Raw genomic sequence first — 12,115 nt, forward strand, 5'->3', positions numbered from 1 at the left:
TTACCAGCATCATGGCAGGAGAGGCAAAAGATACATTTTTTTATCTCATATATTACCGGAGAAGCCACTTTATGGGCATCTGAAGTTGCAGAGAACTGTCACTCTTTTTGTGAGTTCGAGCAACAATTTTTGACCAAATTTTGGTCGGCTAGTATACAAGAGAGATTGCGGAAACAGGTATACAATCCAGAGATGTACAATTTCAAGCAAGGAACACTTACAAAATACTTTGAAAAGTATATTAACAAAACAAGGTACTGGCCCGAGGCGATCGCTACACGCTACGTGCTTAGGATATTCAAATCTAGGTTGCCGATCTCAATAAGGAGAGAATTGGTACACGTACCTGATAACGATTTAGAGACATTCATGTCGGTAGTGGATTCTTTAGATTTGATACAAGAGGATGCACGACAAAAAAGCAATAACGGTGAGGGGATAAATAATAACCATAAACCTAGAAGTAACGATTATGGAAATCAAAACAGAAATAATAATTGGGGACATGAATGTGGCGGCAATAGTTATGAGAGAGCGAATGGGCAAAGAGGAGGTAATGGGAACAGAGGAAGCCGCGCGGGATTAGCCGACCGGTCTAGGGCGCTGCAGTCATAGACTGTGCGGCTGATCCCGGCGGAAGTTCGAGTCCTCCCTCGGCCATGGGTGTGTGTGTGTTTGTCCTTAGGATAATTTGGGTTGAGTAGTGTGTAAGCTTAGGGACTGATGACCTTAGCAGTTAAGTCCCATAAGATTTCGCACACATCTGTACATTTTTTTTGAACAGAGGAAGTGGTATGTCGAGCCGTAACTGCTCGCCTATGAAGGATAGAAATGATACGATGAATCGAAAAAGGAGAAACTATAAGAATTACGGAAGTAATTTTCAACCTAAAAATATGAAACAAGGTGGCCAGTGGCGTCAGAATGTGACTGCTAACTGGTCGGCACAGTCAAGTAGACCGGAGAAGGGAGTCCCGATTAATAGTGTCGAGGCTATTCCCATGCATGGGAATACTACGACTCCAACATGGGCTAATAAACAAAGTACCTCACAAAATAGTGCGAATAGACAGCACATTGTGCAAATAGTAGAGGTTACTGAGGAGAACCAGCCAACAAACTGCAGGGGGTCGATGTAAGTTCAAATGGCTCTGAGCACTATGGGACTCAACTGCTGTGGTCATAAGTCCCCTAGAACTTATAACTACTTAAACCTAACTAACCTAAGGACAGCACACAACACCCAGCCATCACGAGGCAGAGAAAATCCCTGACCCCGCCGGGAATCGAACCCGGGAACCCGGGCGTGGGAAGCGAGAACGCTACCGCACGACCACGAGATGCGGGCGGTCGATGTAAGCCTTCGGCTCTCGACCACCAGGAATAGAAGCAAAAGCAGATTCAAAAATGACAATAATCGGATTGCTACGGTGTGCTATAATGACGGCCAGTATTTGCGGGAGGAACTACTCACCGAACCTCGTAAATGTTCTGACCAACAAACAGAGATTGTGCAAGTCGCAGTGCAAGTGAAAGTAAACGGTGTACTTGCTAAGGTTTTGACTGACACAGGAACGGCTCTGTCAGTCATGTCTGAGGATTTCTTTAACATAATGAACGACAGTGAAAGACTGCCTACGTTGCCGGTTAAAAATTGCAAAATTAGGGATCGGTAAAGGGAAAGGCACAAAGTGTCAAGGCCAAGGTGCAGGCAGGAATAGAAATAGGAAATGATGCGATATTACGCACGTTCCTCATAGTTAAAAATTTAACTGCAACCTGCATCCTGGGATTGGACATCCTGAGGTAAAGGAGTGTTGTAATCGACATCCCTCAGGGCTTGTGCTTTCTGCCAACGCCTACCAAGGATTTGCAATTACCATTGACTAAAACAATGGCAAGGTGCAATAGGTATTGTCGGTGGTTCGAAAAGATAGAAGTAGAACCCTTTATACTCAATATTCAGGATAATGTACCACTAATGGCGTATTCTGAAACAAATGAGCAATATGACGAAGAAGTCGTTCAGATACGACAGGAGATTCAGTCCAAGGTTTAGGAGTCAGGATATTTAACCGATGAGCAGCAGCATGAGCTCTCTAAATTATTGAGTGATTACGCTGGCACATTTTCGGAAAAACCCGGAATAATTCAAGGATACGTATATGCTAAGCAGGTATATCCGCATCAGACGTTTTGTCATGGTTCTTATTCCGTGCCGTAGAGTAAACGTGAAGCTGTGTGGAATGAAATAAAGAAAATGTTGGATTGGGAAATGGTTGAACCGTCCCTTTCTCCCTATAGTAGTACCTTACTAGCTGTGGTAAAAGCGGATGGGAGTATCAGATTGGTGCCTGATGCTAGAGACATCAACAAAACTACAATACCAGTAAGGACAAGGCCAGAAAACCTGGATGAACAAATACAGAAGTTTCATGTAGTAAAGTTTCTCTCGAGTATCGATTTGAAAATGTCATATTAGCTGGTCCCTTTAACAGAAAAATGCAGGAAATATACTGCCTTTATTTTTGGTGGGAGGACGTGCCAATTTCGCGTGCTTCCATTCGGCTTGAATGTCAGTACGGGTGAATTTATCTCTGCATTAGACAGAGGACCAGAATTGTTGGATCTAGTAACACTCTGTGTGGACGATTTATTGATCGCCACAAATACGTGGGTGGAGCACGTGGAACTCATAAAGCGACTGTTAGGTAAATTCTCACAGGCTGGTGTTACAGTTAATTGAAAGAAATCGAAATTTGGATATTTGGGTGGCACCAGTTGAAGTACCTGGGACACATAATATCACCCAAGGGTATTTCTCCAGAACCAGGAAAACTAGAAGCCATAAAGAATATGCCGTATCCTATTAATCGTAAACTATTGCTGCTATTGTTTTATTCTCAGTATTTGATACTGAGTACATTGGTTGCTTGTCTTTAGCCGTCCTTAGCGGTAACGAAATGTATTTATTTAAAAATTTCGCTACCACAAGAGACATCATGTTATGACGTGTATCAGCTGTGTTGCCACTCTTTTACTGCACAGGCTGTCGAAAGAACGCTACGCTATGCGCCCTTGAGAATTAATGTATGTGCGGCAGCGAAAGAAGATTACTGTGAATATATTATGTGTAGGCGGTGCTGCTCTTTGCTGATATAGCAACCTTGACACTGGATTAATAATACTTCTCACAATGACCTGAGGTTCTGGAGTAGAAAGACATGATGTCAGAAAGGATCTAATTGTATTGTTTCACAGCAGCCATTATGGAATTAGGGAATCAAGTTCACTTAAACGCTGAGACGTAATATCGTGGCAATAGAAATAAGAAAGTGTTTACTTTGTTAAGGAAGGAAGGAATATTTTGTTTAACGACCCTTCGACGTCAACACAAGCCCTGATTGTGCCAGGGATGGGGAAGGAAATCGGCCGCGCCCTTTCAAAGGAACCATCCCGGAGATCGTCTACAGCGATTTACGGAAATCACAGAAAAGTTAAACCTGGATGGCCGGACCCGGGTTTGAACCGTCGTCCTCCCGAATGCGAATCCAGTGTTCTAACCACTGCGTCACCATGCTCAGTCTCTTTTGTTAAAGAGAACTATTGTATAAATAAATATTTATTCAGAGGTGAGCAATTTCATCATTTCAACTACTATGGGACTTTGTGCATCAAGTTTACATAGACCCACGATTAGACTTTTGTGTCTGCAGCTTTATTTACTAATATTTTCTGCCCAAAAACTGAGACAACTACGTTCATACAACCCAGAGTGTGCTAAGTGTGTACGTGGCCACGCATGTCTAGCTTCAGAAATAAACTTGAGTAAGCTTTTGAGGAGAGCGTCGTGCAACAGCAGCAGTGCTGAGTGCGGAGGTTACAGCTTCAGATCGCTACCATTTGATCATTACGATGACTGTACATCATGAAAGTAAACTTAATAGACATGGCCGCAGCTGGATTGTCCTCAAAGCTTAGATTCATTTAAAGGTATTCTTAAGGAGAAAAACTTCTCTGTGACGCACGTTAACTTTAACTTGACATTTAAGTAACGTTAATTCCAACTTTAACATTTCAAGTTCTGTATTCATTGAAGTAAATCGCTTTTTAAATTTCTCCCATTAAATTTTCTGCCGCCATATAAAAAGGTGTTGATACCTTTCATAAGGACTGTTGCACCCTATAGTGTCTGTGGGAGGCAGGTAGGCGCTGACCGACTGAAGAGAGAGACTCTCCACCTCTCACTGGGACACCCACACTGTCATACGTCAACATGTTTTTCTGTGAATTTGAGTAGAAGGGACACGTTACCAGATCCACGGTTGGAGGCGACACTTCGATGCCCCTGTTGGATATGAGACGCCAATGTGAAATGCAAGATTGAGTTTACCAGTTGTTGTGAATGCCTTTTAGCGTGTGCGCATATGGGAAAGAACGCACTGAAGTAGATGGAAATTTAAGCATACGAGGAGGACGAGGAGGGTATGACAAACGAACTGAACACAGGACGTCTAGTGTTAAGTGGCCTTTGCCCTGAGAAGGAATCCCATGCATAATAAACTATGTGCGCGGTCGTCTAGTCGTGGGAATTTTGGGCGACACAGAGCATTTAACAGCGGTGAATGATAGGCGTTGATGAAGACATCTTCAAGAGGTTCAAAAATGGTTCAAATGGCTCTAAGCACTATGGGACTTAACATCTGAGGTCATCAGTCTCCCAGGCTCATAACTACTTAAACCAAACTAACCTAAGGATATCACACACATCCATGCCCGAGGCAGGATTCAAACCTGCGACCGTAGCAGCAGCGCGATTCCGGACTGAAGAACCTAGAACCTCTCGGCCACAGCGGCCAGCTACAAGAGGTTAAATACGCCCCCGATGCCGGAATAGTACGTACCTCTGAGCGCAGTACCGCTGAGCCCCACACTGCAGTCATTTCTTTCGACGACAGCAGCGTCTTACTTCATATGCAGGAGGGATAGTTGTATTACAATTCAGAACTATATCGAAGTGTACACTCTGTTGTACACTGGGGAACTAAGACTATCTATCTATTGTATCAAGTGATAAGTTCTGTTGTGTGCAACGACTGTAACAAATACGTAATAAACGTACCAGTTGACAAGGACTGTATTCAAGTTTCCCATAATCTAATATATTCTGTGTGTTGTACTATTCATTCAAACTCTCCAGAAGTAAATTCAGGTAACCTAGCACCCACTACAGTGCCAAAGCGAATGTGTCAAGTGGGTTTTTTCTCTGGCAATACAGTATTTTAATCTGTTTTCGAAGAGCATTTTTTATTTCTGAAATAAATATTAGTGATTTAACCTCTTTACATTCTTGTGGCTGGCATTGTTAATCAGAAGTAGTCTGAAAAGCTTTCGTCATTCGTTCGGCTCCTTCTGACTGTCTTAGTTTTCACGAACGCTACCATGTTGGATACAAAAAGCAACGAAAGTGTCGCAGAAAGTTAATGTTGCCTTGTAAGTCGGAACCATATTAAACTGATCACACGCAGGGAAAAGTAATTCATTAGCAACAAAATTACAAGAATTTCATGGCTTAGAGCTTGTTATGGACAAATTAACAGGAAATCCATTAGATTTACGGTTTATAGTTGATGGTGGAAGGACCATAAAAGACATGAAATGATGTGTTTATACCTTTAGATGTGAACGATACGTTAGATGTGAACGAGATCAGAGATGGTAACAATTTCCTAAGTAATAAGAATGTAAACAAATTTCAGAGACATAATTTACAAATATTAAAAATCAAATCCGCCACACACTCCCTCCGCACTGATAGCGTCCATGTATTTTCGACGGAAGGTGACCTGTTGACCTGGTCTGGTGAGCCGTGCTGTAGGTACACTGCCTTCATTGCTTCTGAAAGTTGAGTCTTTGGAGTAGAATGTGATGGAATAAATGCTTCAGATGGCTCTGAGCACAATGGGACTTAACATCTAAGGTCTTCAGTCCCCCTAGACTTGAACTACTTAAACCTAACTAAATTAAGAACATCACACACATCCATGCCCGAGGCAGGATTCGAACCTGCGACCGTAGCAGCAGCGCGGCCGGCTGTGATGGAGTGTCCAAAGTGGTGTCTCCTGCTGTTTCTTCATGTTCTCCGATAAGCAGTCTGTCAGAAGGAAGGGCGGTTTCAATCGGTCGGTGGTAATAGTTTGTTTTTCTGTTGGCATCTCCACCTTTAAGTGCTTGTCATCGCGAGATAGGACTAGATATGGCCTTTCATATGTTGACTTAAGTGGTGTTTTGACAGCATCATGTCGAACGAAGACGAACTTGCTTGTCATCAGTTGTGGGTGAATAAAGATCTGCTTGTGGTCGTGATGTTCTGTTGGAACTGGTCTTAGGCTCCTCATTTGTTCTTTCAATTTGAAGACGAAGGTTGGGATGTCAGTTAATAATTTCTGTTCATTGAGAAATGATCCTGGTAAGCTAATTTCCATTGTGCGAGGTATTCACTTGCGGGAAATTGTAGGAGCGAAGCCGTAACTGGACCAGAGATGCCTTTAAAGCAGATTTTAACTGACGATGCTATCGTTCAATTTTTCCATTGGCTGCAGAATGATATGCTGTAGTTACAATGTGTACAATGCCCAGTGTGCTTGTGAGACATTTGAAAAGCTGGCTGTCGTTCAATTTTTCCATTTTCTGCAGGATGATAAGCTGTAGTTTTAATGAGGACGATGTCCAGTGTACTTGTCAGACATTTGAAAAGCTGACATTCAAACTGCCTTCCGTGATCAGTAGTTATGATATGAGGCACGCCAAAGCGAGATATCCATGTTGAGACTATGGCAAATGAAACTGCTTCTGCTGTGATGTCAGCTAACGGAACTGCTTCTTGCCATCGGGAAAAGCGATCAGTAATTGTTAGTAAATAGCGATATCCTTGTGATGGAGATATGGCCCAACTATGTCCACGTTAATGTGACTGAATCTTGTTGTTATTTGCGGACACTGTCCCACTGCGCTGTTAGTGTGTCTCCAGACTATACTTCGCTGGCAAGGAATACTTGCTGAAGTCCAGGGCTTTACGCCTCTTTTTAGTGGTGGACAGATGAAGTGTTTTTCACCAAATTAATGGTTGCTTGAACACCAGCGTGAGCTAGATTGTGTAGCGAGTTGAATATTGCTTGTCGTAGTTGCTGAGGTACGTATGAGCGATTCGTATCTCCTGCTGTATCACAAACAAGTTCTTTACCATTTGTTTGAACTGCAAGGGACGTAGCATTCTTGATGTGTGGAAGTTCGTCGTCACATCGTTGGCTTTCCGCAATTTGTTCGATGGTAACAGTTGGAGGTATAGTGATTGAAGCAATTCATGAAGAAGCGTCGACTGCAAGGTTCTCCTTCCCCGTAGTGTAACGTATGCCTTTGGTGAACTGTCCGACGATACAAATGTGTCGTATCTAACGTGGAGAAGCTTTGTCGAAGCGTTGCCTGAACATGAAGGTGAGTGGCTTTTGGTTGGTGTAAATTGGAAGATCACGTTCTTCAAGCATGAATTGAAAGTGCTTCACTGATGAGTAGGCAGCGAGGAGTGCTCTGTCATAGGCTGAGTAATTCCTCTTTAAATTTGTCAGTTTCTTGGAGAAGAATGCTAATGGTTGCAGATTATTATCTTCGATTTGTTGTAAAGATGCACCAGTAAAGTGAGGGTTCAACCATTAAGATTAGAAGCAAATTTAAGACGGATTAGCGAGAAGTGCTGAATTGACCAAGCTATTTTTTAGGTCATTAAAGGCTTGTCGAAGATGTTCTGTCCAATTAATTTTCCTGTTATCATTTTTCTTAGTACCATGGAGTAGGTTCAAAAGCTCCGCTTGTTTACTTGCTGAATTTGGTAATATTCTTCCTTAAAAATTAATGAGGCCAAGGAATCGGCGCAGTTCTTTTATTGTCGTAGGTAGCGGATGGTCAAAAATGGTTTGTACTCGATATGACAGTGGTGTAATTCCCTCCGCAGTTACCACATACCACAGGAAAGATACTTCCATTGAACCGAAAATGCATTTGTTCAGATTGATTCTGATGTTGAAATCACTGAGACATTCGAAAAGCAACTGAAAATGCTTCTTGTGCTCTTCTTCATCTTGTGATGCCACTAGAATGTCTTCTATATAACAGTACTCGAAATCGAGGTCTCTCAGTATTATATCGATATACCTTTGAAAAGATTGTGCTTCGTTTTGGAGTCCAAAACGAAGTCGTAAAAACTCAAAGAAAATGGAGCTATCACTGCGGTCTTAGGTTCAGCGTCTGGACGTACAGGGATGTGATAATAAGGTCTGACCGCATCTATCTTTGAAAATATTTGTTTTCTATGCAGTTCTGTTAAAATGTTGAAGGTTAGGAATAGAATACCTGTCATTCTTGGTGATTTTGTTGAGAGCACGGTAGTCTCCGCAAGGCCTCCAGGATTCGTCTTTCTTTGGAACCAAGTGGAGGGGGCTTGCCCAGGAGCTATTTGACGGTTGGAAGATTTTCATATTAATCATGTGTTGGAACTCTGCTTTAGCTAAGTTTACCTGGTGGTAGTCGTCATGCCTTTGCTGCTACAGGATGTCCTTCTGTGACAATGGTATGAAAAACAGTGGTATCTGGGATGTCAAACGGGATGTTTACTTGGAGAAAGTTGGGAAATTTCTTTAGACTGGCAGCATATTTTTGATCTGGTGGCATTACATGTTCTCTATGCCCGGGTCAATGAGTTGTCTGTTCTTGAGGTCTCCTAAAAGATCACAATGGTGAAGGAAGTCGGCTACGATAATCGTCAATTGAACATCTGCAATTACGGAATTCCATGTGAAGTTGCACCGTAAACCAAAACAATGTAATAATAGTCGCTCTCCGTAAATATTAATAACAGCGCCATTAGCATCATAATGTTTAAGATCTGTTTTATTTCGACAATTAGTATTCGAAGGCGGAATCACAGAAATATCAGCTCATGTGTCAATTAGGTAACGACTTCCGCTACTTCTTCTGTGAGAACTAGACGGCGTGAAAGATGGCTCCGATCACCCGATATTTCTAGTGTGGAGCGTTTTAGTTTCACTGTTGGAATTTTGGGTGCAAGATGGTCGAAACGAGCATGGGCTCTGACATTTCTTCGTCCTATGGCGATATTAAAGTTATACCAACATAGTACTCCAATAAGATTTAAACGCAGGGCTGACCGTGACCTGCCTCGTTATCTACTTGATGAGGAGCGAGATGAACGTGAGCTGCCTCATGCACGTGACAATGTTTTCAGTTCATTGATTGTCAACGTTAATTCAGCAATCTGCGTTTCTAATTTTGAGATTCTATCATTACTGGTATCATTTACTTTACTGACTGCAACACTGGATGAGACCTGCAAGGCTTGAGCACATATATATGACACCGTTTGTGAAAATTCGACAGTTTTGTCAGCCATAGTGGTTATAGTATCAAGGTACTCTTCACTTGTATCTAGTACAGAACGTGCGGTGACAGGAAGCCGCTGCATAAATATGGTTTTCAAAAAATCGTCCTTGACTTGCGTGACAACTAAAGTTCGCATCTCAGTGTTAGATAAGTGTTGAGTTGGCTTCTTATCCCCTAATTCCACTTCTGTTAATAATTTAGCTACTTTCCTATTTCCTGACTCTTCAAATTCCTGTATTAGCCTTGTTTGAATCTCTGTGAACGGAGTGGTAGATAATGGTCGAGTCAAGAAGTCGGAAATTAATTCTAAATCTTCCGCTTCCAGTGACACAACAACATGATTGAATTTCTTGGTTTCCTTAGTGGTACACGACTTGGTAAGTTGTGTTTCAACTTGAAGGAACCATAACTTTATGTTTTTCTTCCAGACGGGTGGAATCTTCACTGAAACACGAGCAATACCCGCTTCGTTCTGTACTGATGCAGGCGTTGGATTTGCGTCGTTGTTGTCGCCGATCATTCTTACAGTGAAGAAACTACAAATGTGTTCCGCTTCTTGTTAATCACGCCGGTGTCACCAGTATGGTTTATGGTAGAAGGACCATAAAAGACAAGAAATGATGTATTTATACGTTTAAAGAACACTCAAAACATTGTAGATGTGAGCAAGATCAGAGATAATAACTATTTTCTAAGTAATAAGAATGTAAACAAAATTCAGAGATACAAATATTAACGTTAGAGTCCGCCACAGATTCCACACGAACGCATCTGACGGATGACAGTAACGTATAAACAGTGTAAAAAGCAGAGAGAAAATTCATCACGAAGCATCTCGTTTGTCATGCCAGTATATCCTAAGGACTCCTACTAAATTATGGCACATGAAGAAATATTTGTAATCGGTTGCTTAAAGTATAACATTCCTGACGGTGAAATAATGCAAACTGGAGTTATAAATAGCTGATCTGTCAATAGCTTCACGGGAGATATTTCACTTTGTAAACAGAAGGACCTTTGTGTTCCCAACATTAAATTAAAACTGTGTACTCATCTAGGATATGTGAATCAGTCTCTCACAATAATGACAATGATTTTTCATATACTGAATAACGAGCCGCCTGGAGAGCGATCAATCAATTCAGTGTGAAGAAAGCTTCAGATACGATGTTTTTGATTGCATCGATCGTGTGTAGATACACTGGATAGTTAGTTTCTAGAAGACTAAGCTGCCATCTTCAGATATGAAATGTTACAAAAATTACAACAGTATTCACCGTGTGATAGTTGTAATAGCAAATTAATGATTTTACGTAAGTTCTTTCTGACATATCCACTGAGTACAAGCTATGAAATCATGCTGTGCGATAAACCGCACGTTCGTTTTCGTACGATTGTAACGGACAGTGAGTTTGAAATACAACAAAATTACCTTTACGAAAGTTATTACAGTAAATATATAAATTACAATATGTGACTAAGATAAAGAGAGGGTGGAATATACAACTGTGGCAACTCATATAAAGGTAATTTTGTTTTATTTGGAATTCACAGTCCATTAATTAGGTACGAAAAACAAACCCACCGATTATCGCTCACAATAGTTTCATAAACTGTACATTGTGGGTACGTCAAAACGAACATGTAGAATTGTTAATTTACGATTACAGATAAAACAGTGTAAATATTTTTGTAATTTTTGTGACCTTGAAGATCTGAGGAATGCAGCTTAGTCCTGTCTAAATTAATAAACCAGTGTACCAAAACGGGATCATCCCCCATAAAGGACTTCATATCTAAAACTATATTTAAATAAGTAAGAAATGATTAACCATCAGTTAACACAACTTGTATGAATAATTACTCAGCCACTTTTGGTCATTTTGGACATACAATGGTAATTTAATCCGAAACTGAACTCCAGGCTCAGACAGTTATAAAAAGTGATTACGATTGTTAGTATCTAGTCTGAATGACTGAAGAAAAGCATAGCGTGCACCTAACACGACAACACCAGACAACGAGTTCGTAATTTATTTTCCTTTTTTATCCAGCAATTAGAGAAACGTGAAAGAAAAGACTTCTTTGCCACACTAAAGTTCCCTCGAGCGTCTCCTTTGACGGCGAACTTGTTTCGCGCCCGCCGAAGAAGTAAGGAGCGGAAACTCCAGAGAGGAATACTTTAAATAATTCCCAGCTTAACTGGAAAAGTTTAATAGCTTACCATTTGGGTGATACTGGTTTACGTCCTAGCCCGTACTGTTTTACCGCCATTTGTCGGATGTGGTGGTGTCGGATGTAAGGCGAAGTTCTTATTGGTTCGCGCGGAATGCAGAATCCCCGCACCCGTCCTCGAAGATCGCGAAGCATCGAGCACGCGCTTACGGAGCCCTCTCACGGGATTCCCACCCAATTGCCAGGGGAACGCAACCCCACCTCTCTCGGTCGGTCTCTCTCTCTCTCTCGCTCTCTCTCTCTCTGTTTCTCCGTCCCTCCCACTCTGCGTTCCTTTTTCTGATACCGTTCAGTTCCCGCCGCCGCGGGGCGGATATGCTTTTAACAAGACAAGATCCAGGCCACTCGGTGTAAGTTCGGCGGACAAACAATAGCAACGCCGGCCACAAAAGCTTCGATGGATCAGAGAACGTGTTGGTCGCCGAGA

The sequence above is a fragment of the Schistocerca nitens genome, chromosome 8 (assembly GCF_023898315.1).
Source record: "Schistocerca nitens isolate TAMUIC-IGC-003100 chromosome 8, iqSchNite1.1, whole genome shotgun sequence".
NCBI classification, from domain to species: domain Eukaryota; kingdom Metazoa; phylum Arthropoda; class Insecta; order Orthoptera; family Acrididae; genus Schistocerca; species Schistocerca nitens.